This window comes from Marmota marmota, unplaced genomic scaffold (genome assembly GCF_001458135.2).
Source record: "Marmota marmota marmota unplaced genomic scaffold, marMar, whole genome shotgun sequence".
Classification (NCBI taxonomy): Eukaryota; Metazoa; Chordata; class Mammalia; order Rodentia; family Sciuridae; genus Marmota; species Marmota marmota.
The window spans coordinates 42,700,465-42,717,583 of record NW_026000082.1 but is presented as its reverse complement, the minus strand read 5'-3'; the positions used below and the strand labels follow the sequence as shown (position 1 = coordinate 42,717,583).

General features: G+C 57.7%; 1 long non-coding RNA gene across 1 annotated transcript; it reads left to right on the top strand.

The window, feature by feature from the left end:
* The first annotated feature begins 6,426 nt into the window (after positions 1 to 6,426).
* Positions 6,427 to 10,979, top strand: LOC125620498. The gene is made up of 2 exons (XR_007352234.1): positions 6,427 to 6,786; positions 7,016 to 10,979. It is a non-coding gene; the product is annotated as an uncharacterized LOC125620498 (long non-coding RNA).
* The last annotated feature ends 6,140 nt before the right edge of the window (positions 10,980 to 17,119 follow it).

The window sequence follows — 17,119 nt, the reverse complement described above, 5'->3', positions numbered from 1 at the left end:
CTCATTGCACAAATGTTAGGAGTGGACCTGGGCCTGGAACCCCAGAACCAGGGGACTCCCTGCTCCAATCTGGAGGCTCAGATGCTAAGGGCTACTTCTGCAGACCTGGCCCTTCCTGGGGTTCCCAGGGGCCTGGGCTCGGGCCCCTGGGCTGAGAAAGCCACAGGCTGACCTTGGAACATGCCCACTCTTGGCTTTGGGCTTGAGATTGGGGGCTTCTAGCTGGAGTCACATGTCAGGTCAGAGTCCTTCCCATCTTGGATGCTCAGGTGAGTCCAAGCCTGATAACCATGGGCCTGACAGGTGGCAGCTCCCTATTCCTGTCTCTCGATGTTTGCACAAGCCGTGCACTCCCCCCATCAGGCCACGCCACACACACCTGTGCTGTGAGCTCTACCCACAGAGGTCTGTGTGTCTTGCCCCTCATCCACGCCTTCCTACTCTAAAGACAGACTGAAGCCACACCTGCAAGGTGCCCCATGTCCAACAATGGGAGACAGCCGAGACTAACAGTTACGGTCCATCTGTCTGGAGACTGAAGCTGGTGTTGGTAAGCTATGACCCAATGACCATTTTTCAAATAAAGTTTTATTTAAACACACCCATGCTCATTTGTTTGCCTATTGTTATGGCTGTTCTGCCCCTTACACAGAAGTTGAAGCAGCGATGGTCTGACCATTAAAGCAGAAAATATCTACTCTCTCCCCTTTTACAGAAAAGGTTTGCCAGTGCTTGCTTGGAATCTGGCAGAGGGATAGGAATTAACAAGCTGGTGGAATAAATTAATAAATAAACCAACAAATCATGAGAAGTGGCGGGGGGGAGGGGGACTCTGGGGGCAGGAATGGAGACCTAGGGTGAGACTGGTTTCTTCTCACCTCCCACCCTTAATACCCTCGGCAGGCCAGCCAGGGCAGGGTGTGGGCAGCACTCAACAGCTGGCCCCTCTGAAGGTCCAGTGGGGCTGAGTGGTGTTTGGGCCAGGCAGGGCCAAGGGTTCTGCTGGAATCTGAAGTTTGGGCCAAGGCTCCATCCTATCAACACTTCCCCTGACCTCCCGGGGGTCGCCAGTGCTTCCCAGCCTGCCGCCTCCTGGAGGTGGGCAGGAGCAGGAGGTACATTTCTTTTTACAAATAGGACAACAGCTCATCATGTTTGATGAACAGGCTCCACCTTCTTCCATGTCCCTGCAGGTAGATCTGTCATGGGAAAGCCCCCGATGGTATTTAGGACGCCAGGTTTCTAGCCCAGGACTCGTGTGGGCAAGCCTGTGCCCACTGGGCCTCGGTGTGTCCATCTGTAACCGAGAGGATTGAATAAATAGATCTGTGAGATTTGCCAGTGGCAGGCTGGGGCTCGCCGCACCCCCCCTCCAGGCCTTGGTTTGTCTCTGTAAAATGGGGAGATGAATGCTGGGTCCTCCCACACTCCTGGGCCTGGTCCCAGGCCGTGGAGATCACAGATGGGAAAGTGCTTTGAGCTCAGTGGAGAAAAAGGAGCCCTATAAACTCAGGGGGTTATTACCCTGGAGATCCCATCAAGCATGGGCTCTGGCGGGCTCTGGCAGTGTTTTGTCTGACCAGCAGGGGGCACTATGAGGGGGAGCCTGGGCCAGATCCTGAGCTGGAACCCCTTGGTTCCTCCAGGAACACCTTGTGGAGGCCCTGGGGCGAGGTACCAAGCCTACAGCACAAGCTGTGGGGACACAGTTGTGAAGGACAGGGATGCTAAGGTGCCCCTACCAAGTGGTGGTGGTGGGGGGTCCTAACTCAGTGAGATGGGGACTAGGGTGGGCGCTAGGCAGGCATAGTGACCCCTTGCCCTGGGAGCCCACAGGAAATTGAGGAGAGATGGCTCACCTAAAGCTCAGGCCAGAGGGCTGGACTGGAAATCCAGAGGGAAACACAGGCGGTCAGGGCTGTGGGCTCCAGGGCCACACTGCCTGGCTTCGAATGCTGGCTCTGCCACCTTGGGCAAGTTACTTCACCTCTCTGGGCTTCTCCTCACCTATAAAATGAGAATAATACTAACAGTCTGTACCCCAGAAACCCCAGAACTGTCGTGAGGACTACAGAGCTGATCCCGGGTAATGCCCCTCAGAACAGGGCCTGACCCTGCAAGCTCCTTATGTCAGTGGTCTAAATGTTGGCAGTGGAGGCCACCAGGGGCGTGCCACTTGGGGAGTGTGGTGAGGACAGGGCTGGGAAGGAGGCCACCTAGAGATGAGAGAGGGGCACAGGCTGAGAGGTTTGGGGGAGGGGAGCACAGGCTGGAGGCAGGAGGGGTGGTCGTGGAGTGGGGAAGGGAGTTTGAAGGAGGAGAGGGTGGCCACACACTGGTGCTGTCCCCATCTGGCTCTTCTGCAGAGTCACCTTCCACTGACAGGAGCCTCCTCTGCCATGTGCCCTGGGGCCTCTCTGAGCCTCAGTCTCCTCTATAAAATGGGGGAAAAGCCCCTATGTCATAGGGTTTGAAAGCTTCCCTAAGACAGCCCAGTTCTGGAAGGAATTAGATACCCGCTGCTGAAATCTCCTTGGCCCACAAGGGGCTGGAGCTGGCTCTGTCCCCACAGCCGCCACTGGGCCCATTGTTTGGGAAACCAGTCTAAGAGGAAACCCCCAAAACAAACAGCCCGGCTGGCCTCCCCTGCCCTGCCCTGCCCTGCCCTGCCCAGCCTCCCAGCCCTGGAGTAGGCAGGTGGGAGGGGAGAATAGCACGGCCAGTGGTCAGCGGGAGTGTGGAGGGGCAGCCAGGCGGGTCAGGGGCACTGACAGAGGGGCCCCAGGACTCACCTGAGGGGAGAGTGCTCCTTTCTGGAGGGGGGACAGTAGGCACTGGGGCCCCTGGGAGCACATCAGAACCCTCCCCAAGGTCCTGACCCCCACGTCTGGTAAGGAGCTGGACCGCCCCAGGCAGGTGGTGACCCCCCTCAGCAGGGCTTTGAGGCCTGCTGGAAGGACAGAAGCCAACGGGGTGGAGCCAAGGAGGCAGGAGGAAGCGGGTTCCAGCCGGGTCCTGACTGAGGTGGGGAGGACCTCTGCAGGTGGGCATCAGGATGTTCCAGGAGCAGGATGGGGGCGGGGAACTGGGTTCAGTTAAGACTAAAAGTTCCCCGGTTCCTGCACCTGGGTGAGGGACCCCTGTGTGCATCTCCTCTGATCCTCACCACCAGCTGGGGACACCGTGCACTGGGCAGTCTGAGGCTCTGGGGGCCGAGTGCTGGGATTCCAAGTTCTGTTAGAATGGAACTCGCCACTGCGGCTCAGTACGCTCAGGATGGGGTGATGATGGGGGTTTCACCTGGGGCTGGTGACTCTGGGGACCTTGAGCTTTGGTGACATTCCTGGGCCTGGCTGGGGCCAGGTGGAGGCCAGGGCTGAGCAGGAGTAGGGGTGAGCCTCTGATCCTGGAGGCTGCGGGTGGAGGGCACGAGCCATGTTAACAGGGAACATGAAGAGCAGGGAGGTGTGGCTCTGGGGACAGTGGTCACTTCCCCTTCCCCCAGCCCTAGGGGACCCCCTGAGTCAGAAGAAGGATGTTTTCTTGTTGTCCCCCCCAGTTTTCACCTGGAAACCTCTTCAGTGCCCCCAGCAGGACTTCCTCTGGGGACCCTGGCACACTGGTGTGCTGGGGTCTGGGCTGCTCATGTGTGTCTGGGGAAATGTCCCCACAGTGAGGCTGCCATGAGGGTCAGGCCCTGGATCCCCGGCCCTGGGTCATAGAGCCCCTTCCAACTTGGAAACAAGGGCCAGACTTCCAAGGCTGAGGGGGTGGAATGGGGGGCAGGAGCCGGGCAGGGAAGAGGCTCCCTGGCCGGGGCTTGTCCACACTCTGGCTTCCTCTGGATGGGCCTGAGCTCATTCTCAGCCTGGGACCCTCTCCCTTGACCTTGGCCCTCCTCACAGCCCCTCCCTCTCCCTGCAGTTCCCTAACCTTTCCTGTCCTCACCAACCTGGGCTGCGAGGCCCTAAAATCTAATATGCACCTGGGGACACTTCCTCCAGAGGGGGACAGGGCCGCTGGGTGGGACAGGGAGAGAGAAGCTTGCTGAGCGGGAGGCTGTGAAGAAGCTCAGAGATCTGGGACCAAAAAGGGAGATTCAGCTGTGACCAAGTGAGTTAACCTCACCGTCTCCACTTCCCGGTGGACCGGGCTGTGGGTTTGCTGGGCTCGGCGCACACTGAGTGCTTGGGAGCATTTGCTGTTACTGACCTGTCTTCCCCCTCACTTCTCATGAGGGAAACTCCAGGCTCAGAGAGGGTGTGGGCCCTGTTCTGGGTCACACAGCGCTCTGAGATGGCTGGGCTGGCGCCTCCCCAGGGCGGGTCCCTTGGGGTAGGCTCCATTGTACTCTCCCCAGCAGGAAACCGCTGCGCTCAGCACCCTGGGCAGCGGAGAAGAGGAACAGAGGAACGAGTTTGGCTACGTGACTGGCCCTCCCTGGAGGCTGAGTCAGGATCAGTGCCCGGAAAACAACCTGCTGGGGTGGGCAGAGGGTGGAGGCCGCCCTGCTGGAGAAGGGGAAGTGGCCCAGGGCTGGCCTTCCCCCGGATGGTGCTGGGAGGAGGCTTCGGGGCCCTGTGCCCCAAACCTGCCTGAGGGGGCAGCTGGCTGGCTGGCTGCTTCCCTGACATGTGGCCTCTCTGAGGAGCCGTGGGCATGCGGGTGGGCAGCGAAGCCAGTGGGCACACGTGGCCTCTGGGGTGATCCGTGTGGGACGCCTGCCACTCATTGGCTCAGGCGTATGGGGATTCAGCGGGCATCCAGGTGGGAGGAAGGCTCAGCCCTGCCCACGGGCTGCTTGGCTCCCAGGGAGCTGGTACCTGCAGGGCCAAAGCCCAGAGCTAAGAGGCTGAGCCCCTGCGGAGCTGCCTTGCCTCCTGGAGCCAGGTGAGTCCCTCAGGCCTCCTGGAGCCATGGCCGCCTCCCCTCTGCATCCAGAGCTGACTTGGGGCCAGGAAACTGGCTGGGAGGACAAGGCCCTGCAGGTCCCCGTTAGGCCAGGGACCCCAGGGAGGGTGCTGAATGTCAGAGCAGCCAGGAGCCAAAGGGGAGCCATTGAAGGGGACAGCACAGTGCAGAAGGGGGTCCGATGAGGCCACGGAAGGGACCAGACTGGAGGCTCGGAGGCCAAAGCTAGGGGGGTAAAGACCAGGCCAGAGAGGAGGGGGTCTGGGACCCCCACCTTCTAAGGAAGGCCTTAGACATCAGCAGGGGGTCTGGGAGGCGGGAGGGGGAAGAAGGTGGGATGGAGGCCCAGAGGATGAGGGAAAGAGGAAAAGAAACAGGAGGGCAGGCATTGTTGGGCAGAGCCTCAGCTGGGGACCCGGACACCTGTGTTCCCACGGCCTTATCAGTGGAGGCTCACTGTGACCCATTGCTTAAGGAAATGAAACTTGGGAAGAAAACCAGAAGAGAACACCCTGCCTCGATTACGAGAACTGCCCCGAGCGGCAGCCGCAACCCGAGCTCAGCTGTCCCGTCTCCTGCCGCCACAGCCGGGGATTTTGCCTCAACTGCCTGCTTTTTGAGAAAGACAACGTTCACGACACAGAGAGCTCCTGCCAACCCAGGGCTCCCGGACTCTCCAAGGCCCTCGGGTCCCATCTCTAAAAGGGAGCTCTAAAGTCCTGCCTCAGAGGACTGGTGGCAAGAATAAGAGATGCTAAGGCAGGCAAGGTGGCACACGCCTGTAACCCAGCCACTTGGGAGGCTGAGGGAGGAGGATTTCAAGTTCAAGGCCAGCCTCAGCAGCTTGGTGAGACCCTGTCTCAAAAAAAAAAAAAAAAAAAAAAAAACTGTGGGGCTGAGGTTGTGGCTCAGTGGTAGAGCGCTGCCTACCATGCATGAGGCACTGGGTTCGAGCCGCAGCACCACATAAAAATAAAATAAAGATATTGGTTCCACCTATAACTAAAAAATAAATATTAAAAAAAGAGCTGTGGATGTATCTCAGTGGTTGGTTGCTCCTGCGTTCAACCCCCACTGCTACAGGGAAAAGAGAGAGAAAGACCCTGTGTGGGGTGAGTGGCGTATAAGATCTAGAATGTCTGGCAGCCCAGGGACACTCTGCTCTGACACCGCCCTGGGAGGCAGATACAACCCACCCATCATGCAGAAGGGGGAGACTGAGGTTCGGGGAGGTGAAGGGGCTCGTTCATGACCACCCTGCTGTTCTAACCCCCAAAGCTGTTTTCTCTCCAGTAGGGGAGGAAAGGGGTGGGTGGTGGGTGCAGAATCCACCTGCCCCTCATTTGGCTTGAGGGAGAGGACTCCCATCCCTCCTCCCATCTCTCCTGGCCTTCCCCCCCCCTTACCAAGGGCAGGCCCTGAGAGGGATGGTGCCAGTACCCAGGAGACCCCTTTCTGGCCAGCACCCATGCTGGGGCTGCAGGGACTCCATGGTCTAACCCGACTCCCTTCTGCCTTAGCCACAGCCCGCTTCCTGTCCAGCTGCCTTCTGGGACGGCAGAGGGCAGTCCCTCTCGTGTACCCCATCCTGCCCACGGCTGTGGGAGGAGAGCTCACAGTGCTTCTCTCCAGGGCAGGGTCCTCTCTGGCCCTGGGTGCCCTGGCACTCTGCCAGCCTGCCCTGAGGGGAACTGAGGCCTCCCACGCAGAGGGGCTGCCAGGGCCCAGGTGGGACCTAGTCAGCTGGCTCCCAAGAGGGACCGGAGTCCTCCTCCTCCAGCCACACCTCTGGTGCCCAACCCAGCAGGGCCAGGGCCTCGAACGCTGGCTGGAGCCAGGCAGAAGCCGGCAGCCTGTCCAAGCACACCTGGCCAGGTGAGCGGGCCATGGGGCCCAGAGGCAGCTCATGGTTTGGGTGTAAACAGCAGCCCAGTGGGAAGTTGGCAGGCGCCTCCGCGGCCGGCCCCAGCCCCGTCCCAAGGAAGCCCCGCCCCGGGGAAGAGGGTGTCCCAACTTGTCGGAGGAGTTGCCATCCCACACCTGAGCCCACGCTGGGCGTGTGCGGGGGTGACCGCTGGGGCCACAGAGAATCTTTGTCTTCCAGACCCCGCCCTTCCCTTCTCTTCCTGGCCGGCGCTGGGGAAGCTCCAGGCTCTTGGAAAGGCCAAGCCCCATCTCAGTTCCGTACACAGACGCCTCCAGGACCCCGGAGCCCAGCAGAGCAGGGGCAGGTGGAGCTGGATCATGCCCTGAGCGTGCTTTTGTCCCCTGCTGCCACCAGCTGAGAACTGTGTCCCTGGGAAGGAAGGTCTGCAGCCCCAAGGTTTCCTGAAGGGAAAAGAAAACAGATCTCTACCGGGCTCTTGACCCCATGCCCCAGTGCCCTGGTACCTCCAATTAAAGATGGGGAAACCGACGCTAGGCCTCCAGTGTTGGGGGGGCTTGGACCTCTTCTGCCTTATGTGCCCCAGCACATGGCAATACCTTAGGGTGAACTTGTGTAATGGACGGATGAGGCTCAGAGAGGGCAAGCGCCTGGTTGAGTCCACACAGCGAGAAAAGAGCTCTACTGGGAATCAACCCCAGGCCAGTGTGAATCCTAAATTCAGACCCACCCACTGAGGTAGGGGCATCACACACACACACATGAGTATGCTCCCACCCTTCTGCCCAAGTGCTACCTACACAAATACACACCCATGTGCGTGCACCCGTGCACACCCCCCGTGGAGCTCCTGGCCACTCTCGCTGCTCAAGCCCATGTAAGGGGGCTCCCCCCGCACCTCCAGCAGACAGGCTTCCTTCTGTGCTGGTCTCACACCCTCCTCTGTCACCACCCCCTCCTCCACGCCTGCAGCAGGCAGGATGGCACATGCCCGCTTCCACCCCCGCAGCCCTGCTGCCCTTTCTGCCTCCCCGGGCCCCAGCGGCTGCACAGGGCTACACTCGACGCTCTGGAGAAGGTTTGAGACTCACAGAGCATCAACGGCAGAGGCCCAAGCCCGGTACCCACAGGGTGGATGGAGCCCCAGGAGTGGGCAGCATGCACCCACTCTGGTGGGCTAGTGCCTGGGTGGCATTGGGGGTTTGGCTGCCAGCAGGGCCATTCCAAAATTTGGGGTCCTCTCCTGGCTGCGTCATGTGGTCCGGTCTCAGGGATCAGCTTAAAGTGCAGGCGGGGGGCCAGGACACCAGGAGCCCTGAGCCTGCTTCGTGCAGCCCAGGCCTGTGTGGGACCCAGCTGGGGTCTCAGGTCCCTGGGCAGCGGGGCAGGGAACTTGCTCTCCGGAGCAGGCCAAACCTGGAAGGCGTTCCTGCTGCTTCTCTCCTAACAAGGGACCCACGAGGCAGAGGTGGTCAGGGCCGCTCAGAGGCTTCTGGGAGGTGCAGAAGGCAGGTGCCCAGCTCTGGTTATTCATTTGCTCTCACAGCAATCCAAGGAGACAGGCACTAATGTCCCTTAGGTACCAACAGTATTCGTATTTTCCAGGGGGATAAACTAAGCCACAGAGAGTTAAGTCACCGGCCCCAGGTCCCTGACCCCAGGCATGTAGCTGGCGTCCCTGGCATTTGTTGAGAGGATGAAGCTGAAAGCAGATGTGACCTGCACAAGGTCAGGAGCCCAGGATTGGAACCCAGATCTGGTGTCAGAAGTTCTTGGGTTCCGGGTCCTCGGCTGAGCCTCCTCTGCAGCCCTGGGACCCACCCAGGAGGCACGGCTGGCGTCTGCCCTCGAGGGCACCCTGCACCATGTGGCCAGCTTCCCAGAGCTCCCGACCTTTCCTTTCCAATGGAGGCTGCAAGAAGCAGCCCCTGACACAGGACCCAGCCCGGCCCTCCCAGCCAGGCCTGGGTGTCATCCTGCCACACGGAAGTGATTTCAGTCACTGATGTCAGACAGGGCCACTCTGTGACCAGGATGGATCAAGACAAAACATCGAGAGCACGCTGCCATCATGTCTGAATACAGACAAAAAAACCAACACCCTCCAAACCACAAACTCGACCCAATGTCCTCTATCTTCGTTGCCTGAGTGACAGCAGCTTCAGCACCCATTCACTTCAAAGCCACTAAGATCCCCCATCACAGAATCGCCTCCGCTTTGTGAGCACACGCCTGAGACAAAGGCTCCGTCTCCTGGCATCCTCCCGGAAGCACCCAGAACAAGCCCCCGTTTTTCCAGTCCTTCCTAGGACCCTGTGCGCAGATGGTCCCCGGCTTCCCAGGTGTGCACGTTCCTCCGTTCCAACCGCCAATAAACCCCCACTGCGCTCAGGCAGGTGACTCTGGTGGCCCTTGGCTGGGACCCTGCACGAAGTCTCACAACTGAACAAGACTCGGTTTGTTCAGCCCATTTCATTGATGCCTCTGGAGCCACAGCAGTGAGGCAGCCCCAAAGTATCAGCCCCCGGGAGGCACGACGGGGCCAGAGGGGAGCCTTCACTCCATCTGTCCCCAGGAGCCTTCAGCTCCATCTGTCCCCAGGAGGCCTGTTTCCAGCCCCGTGGCTGGAGAAAGAATGTTCGCTGCTTGATGGTCCTGCAGCACCTGCTGGCCCCGTCCGCTGTCCTCTCCGCCCCAGCCCCGTGGTAGGGCGTTGGCACCTGCAGGAGGAGACGGAGAAAGGGAACGAGTGCTTGGGCCAGAAGCCCTGGGCCCTGCGCTTGCCTCTGCCTCTCATTTGCCATGTAGCCTGCTCCTCAGTTTATCCATCAGGACAATGGGTGGGTGAGGCCGAGGCGGGTGAAAGGTTGAAGGGACTTGCCCACCTGGGCCCGCTCTCTCCCTTGCCTGAAATCCTCAGGTTCAGGCAGGGCAGAAACCTTCTGGTCTCCCGCTCTCTACCCTGGTTCCCTGAGGGTTAATCCAGTCTTCACCTTCTAGAACAGACACAGGGCTGACCTGAGGCGCAGGTGAGCATCTGGGGGATTCCATATGTCCCCGGTCACTAGAGCCCTGGCTGGGTAGGGAGCCGTGTTGCTCGTGACCAGTGGAAAGCTTCGGGCTCAGGCTCTGTGTCCTTCCAGCCCCGTTCCTCCTCGCTCCCTGGATCAGGGACCACATCCAAGCCAAACAGGATGGTCAGGACGGAGCCGGAGGTGGCCCGGGTAGGGCCCACAGGGCCTCGGGGCTCCTAGGGAGGAGGCGGTGGCAGTTGAGGAAGAAGGTCTCTGTAGCTTCATTCAGCTCTAAATCCTGCTGTCTGGTGACTGGGGATGTGGCATTCTCCTCTCTGCCCCAGGCGGGAGGAGAGGAAGGAAGCAGAGCTGGGGACTGAGGTGTGAGCCAACAGGTGACCTTTCAAAAGAAGAATCCTTTTCTTTCCCTGCAGCCCATCTTCAGGAGGGAAGAGAGAATCCAGAAAGCCTGTGGGTCCTTCAGTGCCCTCTCCTCACACTCTATTCAGATTCACCCTTCCAGGCCCTTCCACATCCCCCTCCCAAATGCCTCTCCCCTCTGCCCGGAAGTCCCTCCCCGCCATATCCCCTTTGCTTGGAGATTCCGTCCATCAAGCCTCATCTTAATGTCACTTCCTCCAAGAAGCCTCCCCTGGTTGGATCTTGGATGTACCTATGGCTCTCTCTGCCCCTCCCTCCCAAATTTGAACACACTGAGTGGTAAGTCACTGTCTGTGACCTTCCTCCAGGGTTAGCAGCAGCCTGTCTTGTTCACCCCTGAATCCCCACTGCCTGGGATGAGCCTGGCATACAGTGGGTGCCACATAAATGTTTGATGATGAGTGATCACAGTGATGGAGATGAGAACTTTAGAGGCCAGAGCTGAAAGCAAAGAACCTTAAGTTGGAAAGGTTTTGGTGGCAACGCTCTGAGCAAGATTTGGAGATTGGGGTGCCTGAGACAAGTAGGAAGGGGGTTGCCCTGGTCTAGGCAGAGCCTGGCAAAGATGAGGAGAACCAGTGGGAAATGATGGCTCTGAGAGACTTCTACTTCAAGTAAGGCTGGGACTTAGATCCTGCTAAGGACAACTCCAATCCCTAGATCAATTTTTTGAAAAAAAAAAAAAAATTCATCTTCTTAAGACCACTGAACAGTTCAGTAGGTAGAAGCCAGGCACAGTGGTGCCCGCGTGTAGTTCCCAGCTACTTGAGAGGCTGAGGCAAGAGGATCACTTGAGTCCAGGAATTCAAGACCAGCCAGGGCAACACAGTGAGATCATGTCTCAAAACAAAAACAAAACTTAACAAGGTAACAAGAGGCGCTGGGGTTGTGGCTCAGAGGTAGAGCGCTTGCCTAGCATGCATGAGGCACTGGGTTCAATCCTCAGCACCCCATAAAAATAAAATACAGATATTGTGTCCAATAACTAAAAAAAATAAATATTTAAAAAAACAAGGTAGCAAAGAATTTTCTAGCAAAGAATATTCTAACCAGAATTCAGAAGGCAAGAATCCAGGGGAAATGTCCAGTGTGCAAGACCACATTTTCCCTGGAGCATTTGCCAACAGGAAAGAAACAGCTTTGAAACCAACCTGTGGTTGTGATGTCCTCATGGGGCAGGGGTGAGAGAAGGAGGGTAAAAGGTGAACCCGGGGACCCAGGGTGCTCAGTGGTGGAGTACCTGGTTAACATGGATGAGGCCCAGGTTCAACCCCCAGCACCACAAAAAAGAAAAGAAAAAGGAAAAAAGAAGGAAGAAAAGATGAGGAATCCAGTACTCTATGTCACCTTTAAATCAAAATGTCCTTGAATAAAGGTGAACCAAACCTTGAGCCCAGTCACATGGGTGATTCAAGAAATTCAGCCCCTGAACATGAATTAAAGGGCCTTGGATTAGTAATGACCCCAGGTATCTGGTAGACATGAACAAAAAACTTGTCTAAAGGGGAGTGACAGCATCTGAGGCCTCATATGATTCTCATAAATTATTTTCAGATGTGGTGAGCAGAGCACAAAGATAACCAGGCATACAAGGAGACAAGACCCCATGAGCAAGAATCAGCACAAACAAAAGACAACAGAGGTTGACCATGATGAGTTCTGATACAGGAATTATCAGACATTATGGCCTTTGAAAGGTGTTTAAAAAAAAAACATAAGAATCACAGGCTTACAGATCCTCGTGGTCTAGCTGATCCTAAAATTCCACATGGAGATAGAAGGAACCCCTAATAGCAAAAAGAATCAGGAAAAGAACAAATTTGAAGGCTCATAGCTCCTGATTCCAAGATAGATAGACAGATAGATAGATTACCTTTATTTTATTTATTTGTTTTTCTGTGGTGCTGAGGATCGAACCCAGTGACTCACACATGAGAGGCAAGTGTTCTGCCACTGAGCTACAGCCTCAGCCCCATGATTCCAAGACTTAATGCAAAGCTACAATAATCAAGACTGTGCCGGACCAACCTTTAGACAGACAAATAGACCCAAAGAATGTAACTTAGAGTTCAGAAATAAACCCACGTGTTTGTGCTCATTTGAATTTTGACAAGGGTACTAAGAGAAGTCAGTGTGGGGGCAGAGTTTTCAACACATTATGCTGGGACAACTGGACCTTTACATTGTGAAATAATGAAATTGTCCCTCTACCTCACACCATATACCCCAGTAACCATTAACTCAAAACGAGGGTGGAGGCCTCAGGAAGGAGATTCATGTCATAAGATACAAGAGAGTTTTCTCCCTCTTTCCCTACCCCACTCCTAGCTCCCTCTTTTTTCTCTACCACTGAGAATACAGCAAGGAGATAGCCATCTGTGTCAGGAGGGAAGTTCTTATCAGAATCCAGTCATGCCGGCACCCTCATCTCCGACTTCCAGCCTCCAGAAGTATGAGAAATGCTCTCTGGATTTCTGTGCCAGGCCCGCAGGTCTACGGCACTTTTGTTATAGCATCCCCAAATGAGTCAATATCATTAGTCATCCGGAAAATATAAATTAAAGCCACAGAAAGATGGCTAAGGTGGCTACACCAAGAAGAAAGACAGTGACAGGTGTTGTTAAGGACAACAGAGAATGGCTTAGTGATTGCTAGGGGTGAGGGGTGACAATGCAGTTTGGGAGGATGGAATATTCTAGAATTAGACTATGCTAGGCAGTGCTCTGCTCTACCACTGAGTTACATCCCCAGCTCTATATTTAAAAATCAAATATTAATATATTAATATTTAAAGATTATGTATGTGAAGACCCTCAGAAATAATGCTAAGAAACTCCAGCTAAGGTGTGTTGAGCGCTAACCATGCAGCCGGAGTCTTCTAAGCACCTTCTTGTGGGGACACTTGTCCCCCCACATCCCTACAGGCAGGGGCTACTTTTCCAATTCACAGATGAAAACTGAGCGAGGGAGGCCGCTTACCTGAGGTCTGTCAGGAGGCCGAGTCGAGATTCAAACCCTGTCTCCCCACATCCTGCTGCTCTGAGATCATTGGTCATTGTCTGGAGAGGAGCCTGAGAGTGGGGGAGGATGTGCCCAGGTCCCATGTGACCCAGCACCCATCAGGCCTGGAGCCAGGACAGGGGCCTCCCAAGTGCCCCCCCACCCCCCATAGGAGGTAGCTTCAGGGGGCTTGGGGGCTGGGGTTGCTATTAGGAGCCAGGACTTGATTTCCTAGACCTTAGAGGCCTGTCCTTCCTCTGGGTGTTGGAGGGACCTCAGGGAAGTTTTCACAGAGAATAAGAACACTTGCTGTGCACCCCGAGCAGGGCAAAGTGCCACACATGCTCTGATCCTGGTCCTCGTGAACCTTCCAAAGCCCCTTCTTACTGTATCCCCTGTTTATCTTGCTCTTTTAACTGTTGCAAATTTAGGGGTTCAGAGACCTGATGAAAGGTCTTGGGGTGTAGCTTAATGGTAAAGTGCTTGCCTAGCATGTGTGAGGCCGTGGGTTCAATTCCCAACACCGCAAAAAAAAAAAAAAAAAGATAAAACAGAGATGTGACGAAACCTGCCCAAGGCCACACAGCTGGTAAGTGGTGAAGTGACCCTTAGCTCAGCCACATGGGCCTAGCATCTGAGACTAAGCCACCACACTTGAATGGATGAGCCAGGACCTGTCCTCGGCAGACCCCAGGCCTTGGCTGTTACTTGACTGGCCCCATAGAAGTTAGGAGAAGGCCGGGGAAAGGAGTTCGGGGAGCCTGGGGCAGGGCTGTGCAGCTGGGGGTGTAGTGGTGAACAGTGGCCTGGCGGAGGGGCGCAAGGTATGGAGGAGGAGTGGGCGATGGGCCCAGGCCCAGCAGGGGCTTCCTGATTGGGAATCTGAGCAGCAAAGAGCCCTGGACAGACTTCCAAGTTCCTCTGTCACCCCCATAGACAAGTCCCCCCCTTCCTTGTGACACCCCCCCTGCCGTGACGCTCTCCTGCCTTCAGCTCTTCACTAGGGCTGCCAGCGGCGGGCAGGTGGGACCCTCCTTAGCTGCTCTGGGTCCCTGGATCACAGTGCAGCACAACCCTCGGACTCAGCCCAGGGCCCAGCCCACCTGGCCCTGCCAGGCAGCAAGGGGAGGGGGCACCTCCTCCTGTCCCCAAGTGTGTCCCCCTCCTGCTCAGCTCCGATTTGCAGGAGGCGCAGGGCTGGCACATCCAGGGACAGTCAACAGTGACTCAGGGCAGCAGCTGCAGCCCCAGCGTGGTGACTAAGACTTGGGGCTCCCCCCTGGTAACGGACCCTGCACCCGAGTCTGCCAAGAAGGGCCTGTGTGTCTGCTGGCCTGAGTTGGAAGGGCCCCTCCTCCTTTCTGGAAGTTGGGGCTCTGTTGGCAGCAGCATCCAAGACCTGGGTTGGGGAGGCTTTCTCAGGGAGAGGGAGAAACGGGGACTGGGCTGCTGGGACATGCTTCCTGGTGATCAGGTCATGCACACGTCCAGCTGACACTTATAAAGAGGGGGGCATGTGTCAGGAGAGTGAGCCGGGGAGCCCACCTGCCTGAGTTTCAATTCTAACTCAGGCATCCACTAGCTGTGTCACTTTGGGCAAGTCACTTGACATCTCTGAACCTCACTTTCTCCACCGGTGAGATGGGCATAACAGGAAAGTATTCATTGCAAAGTGTTCTCAGCAGCATTTTCTGGCTGTTCTGAGTGACCTCTCAATCTTGCCTTCTGAGCAAGTGGCGGACAAGTCCCCAGCCCTCCTGGGGCTCACACAGCCAAACTGCAAATAAGAATCCAAATACAGAAACAAGATCCTCTCAATGGCCTGGTGAGTGCTGGGAAGGAAGGAGTTGAGGTTTGTGACAGAGTGCAGAGGGGTGGGGGTGTCAGAGAAAACTTCTCTGAGCAGGTGACAGTTGAGAGACGCCCCCCCCCCCCATGAGGAGGTAGCTGTGTGACAATCTGTGAACAGAGTACTCCAGGCAGGGGAACAGCGAGGGCAAAGGCCCTGAGGCAGGAATGAAGCCGCCTGGTTGGGACAGGAGACAGGCAAGCTCACTGGTTTGTCAAAGGACCTTGGCCTCTATCCTCACCCCCAATTATGACAAGAAGGTCTCCAGGCAGAGACAAATGTCCCCTGGGGGCAGGGCAAAATTGCTGCTGGCTGAAAACCACCGGGTGAAGGAGAATGTGGCCAGTAGCCCTCCAGGCCTCTGTCAGGAGCCGGGTGTTGGGGGAGGTCCCAGTGGGCCCAGCCTTCCCCCGCAGCCATCATGGCCCCTTGGGGTCCCTAGGACCCTGCCTCCCCTCCTCTCCATGATCTGGCCTCCCACGGGGCCTTCCCTAGATGGCCCCCTGGCATGTGCAAGAGGCCCTCCAAAAATTGCCTTAGGGGAGGGTGGTCACAGAGCCACCGACCAGAAAAGCCAGCCTTGGAGAGCTGCCCTCGGCCCCCACTCAGGGGAGGGGGAGGGGAGCCCGGGACTGAACAGCCCCTTCCCCTCAGAGCGCTGGCCCGTCCTGCCCACCTCTGTTCTCTGGGTCCCTCCTGTCTTCCCACTGCCCACCCAGGCATGCGCCACCCCCCTGGCTGGCTGGCCGCCCTGTCCCCGGCTCCCCTCTCTGCCCGGGTCCCCCCTCCCTGGGCCAGGCTGTCTCTCCCCAGCGGCTCCAGTGGTTTGGACGCGCTCAGCGCCTCCTGCCCACATGACCTCACTTCCCACTTGCACACGCTCCCCGCACACACGGCCCGCGTATGTGAGCTCACACAAACACAGGGACACACGCACACGTGGACCAGACCTGTGCCCAGGGAGGCTCCCTCCATCGAGGAGGCCCTGTCCCCACCCCGCCTGACCACTGCCCAGGAGCAGAGGACCCCTCGCCGTCCTCCTGCCTCCCGTCTCTCTCAGGGCAGAGGGGCTGACCTGGGCAGGAGCCCTGCCCCCTCTCTCCAGGTGGGCCCGCCACCTCCTCTGTCCCCCCCCTCCTTCTGCAAAGGTGGCCAACCCCGGCTGGGAGCTGGAGACCCCTCGCCCTGGGAGACCTGGGTGCGTGCCTCGGTTTCCCCTGTGGACAGGAGTCTTGCCCCCAGTCTGGCCCAGGACAGCCACAGGGAATCTGCAAACAGCCCCCTGCCCTCCTCTGACCCCTGGGGCCCCCTGAGTCTGGGCCTGGGACCTCTGCAGTCAGCCCCCCACTGGCGGTCTGTCTCCAGGAGAGCTTCCCAGCAGACTTGGGGGGTCGGCAGGACGGGGAGCCGGCCCTCTGCCTTCTAATTTAGATTCCTGGGTTTATGGCAGGAAGCGCAGCGAGGCTGACGCTGTAATTAAGGCGATTCCTGAGGCTTCAGGAGGAGGCGAGGAGAGCGCTGCCGGCCCCCGCCTCTCCCTACCTCTGCCAAAAGCCTCAACCTCAGAGCCCCAGCAGCTCCCCTGCCTTGCTCCCCGGCTCTGGAACTCCATTTTGCATCCCAAGAACTCAGAGATGGGCAACTGCATCCCCAGGGTCACACAGCACCAAGGGGGTACCCGTCTGAGCGACCTCTTGGCCTCCCTCTGCCAGCTGTGGCCCAGCCCAGGGACAGGGGAGCCCCGACATGTGGCTCCTTTGTTCTCTCCTCCCTGGACCCCCATCTTCACTGAGTACCCCTCCCCCTGCATTCCTGAGGTGTCTGGGCAGAGTCTGGCCAGGGATGTGGCAGGAGGGGCAGCTCCCACCCAGGGGTCAAGACCAGGGCAGCAGCCTGGGCATGAGCACCCGCCTGCGGCCGAGGCCTGGGGATGCGCTGGGGGCATGGTGACCAGGAGATCTGGAGGCTCAGCCTCTCTGACTGTCCCTCCCATCCATGGGGCCCCAGGGGTGGAGCTTA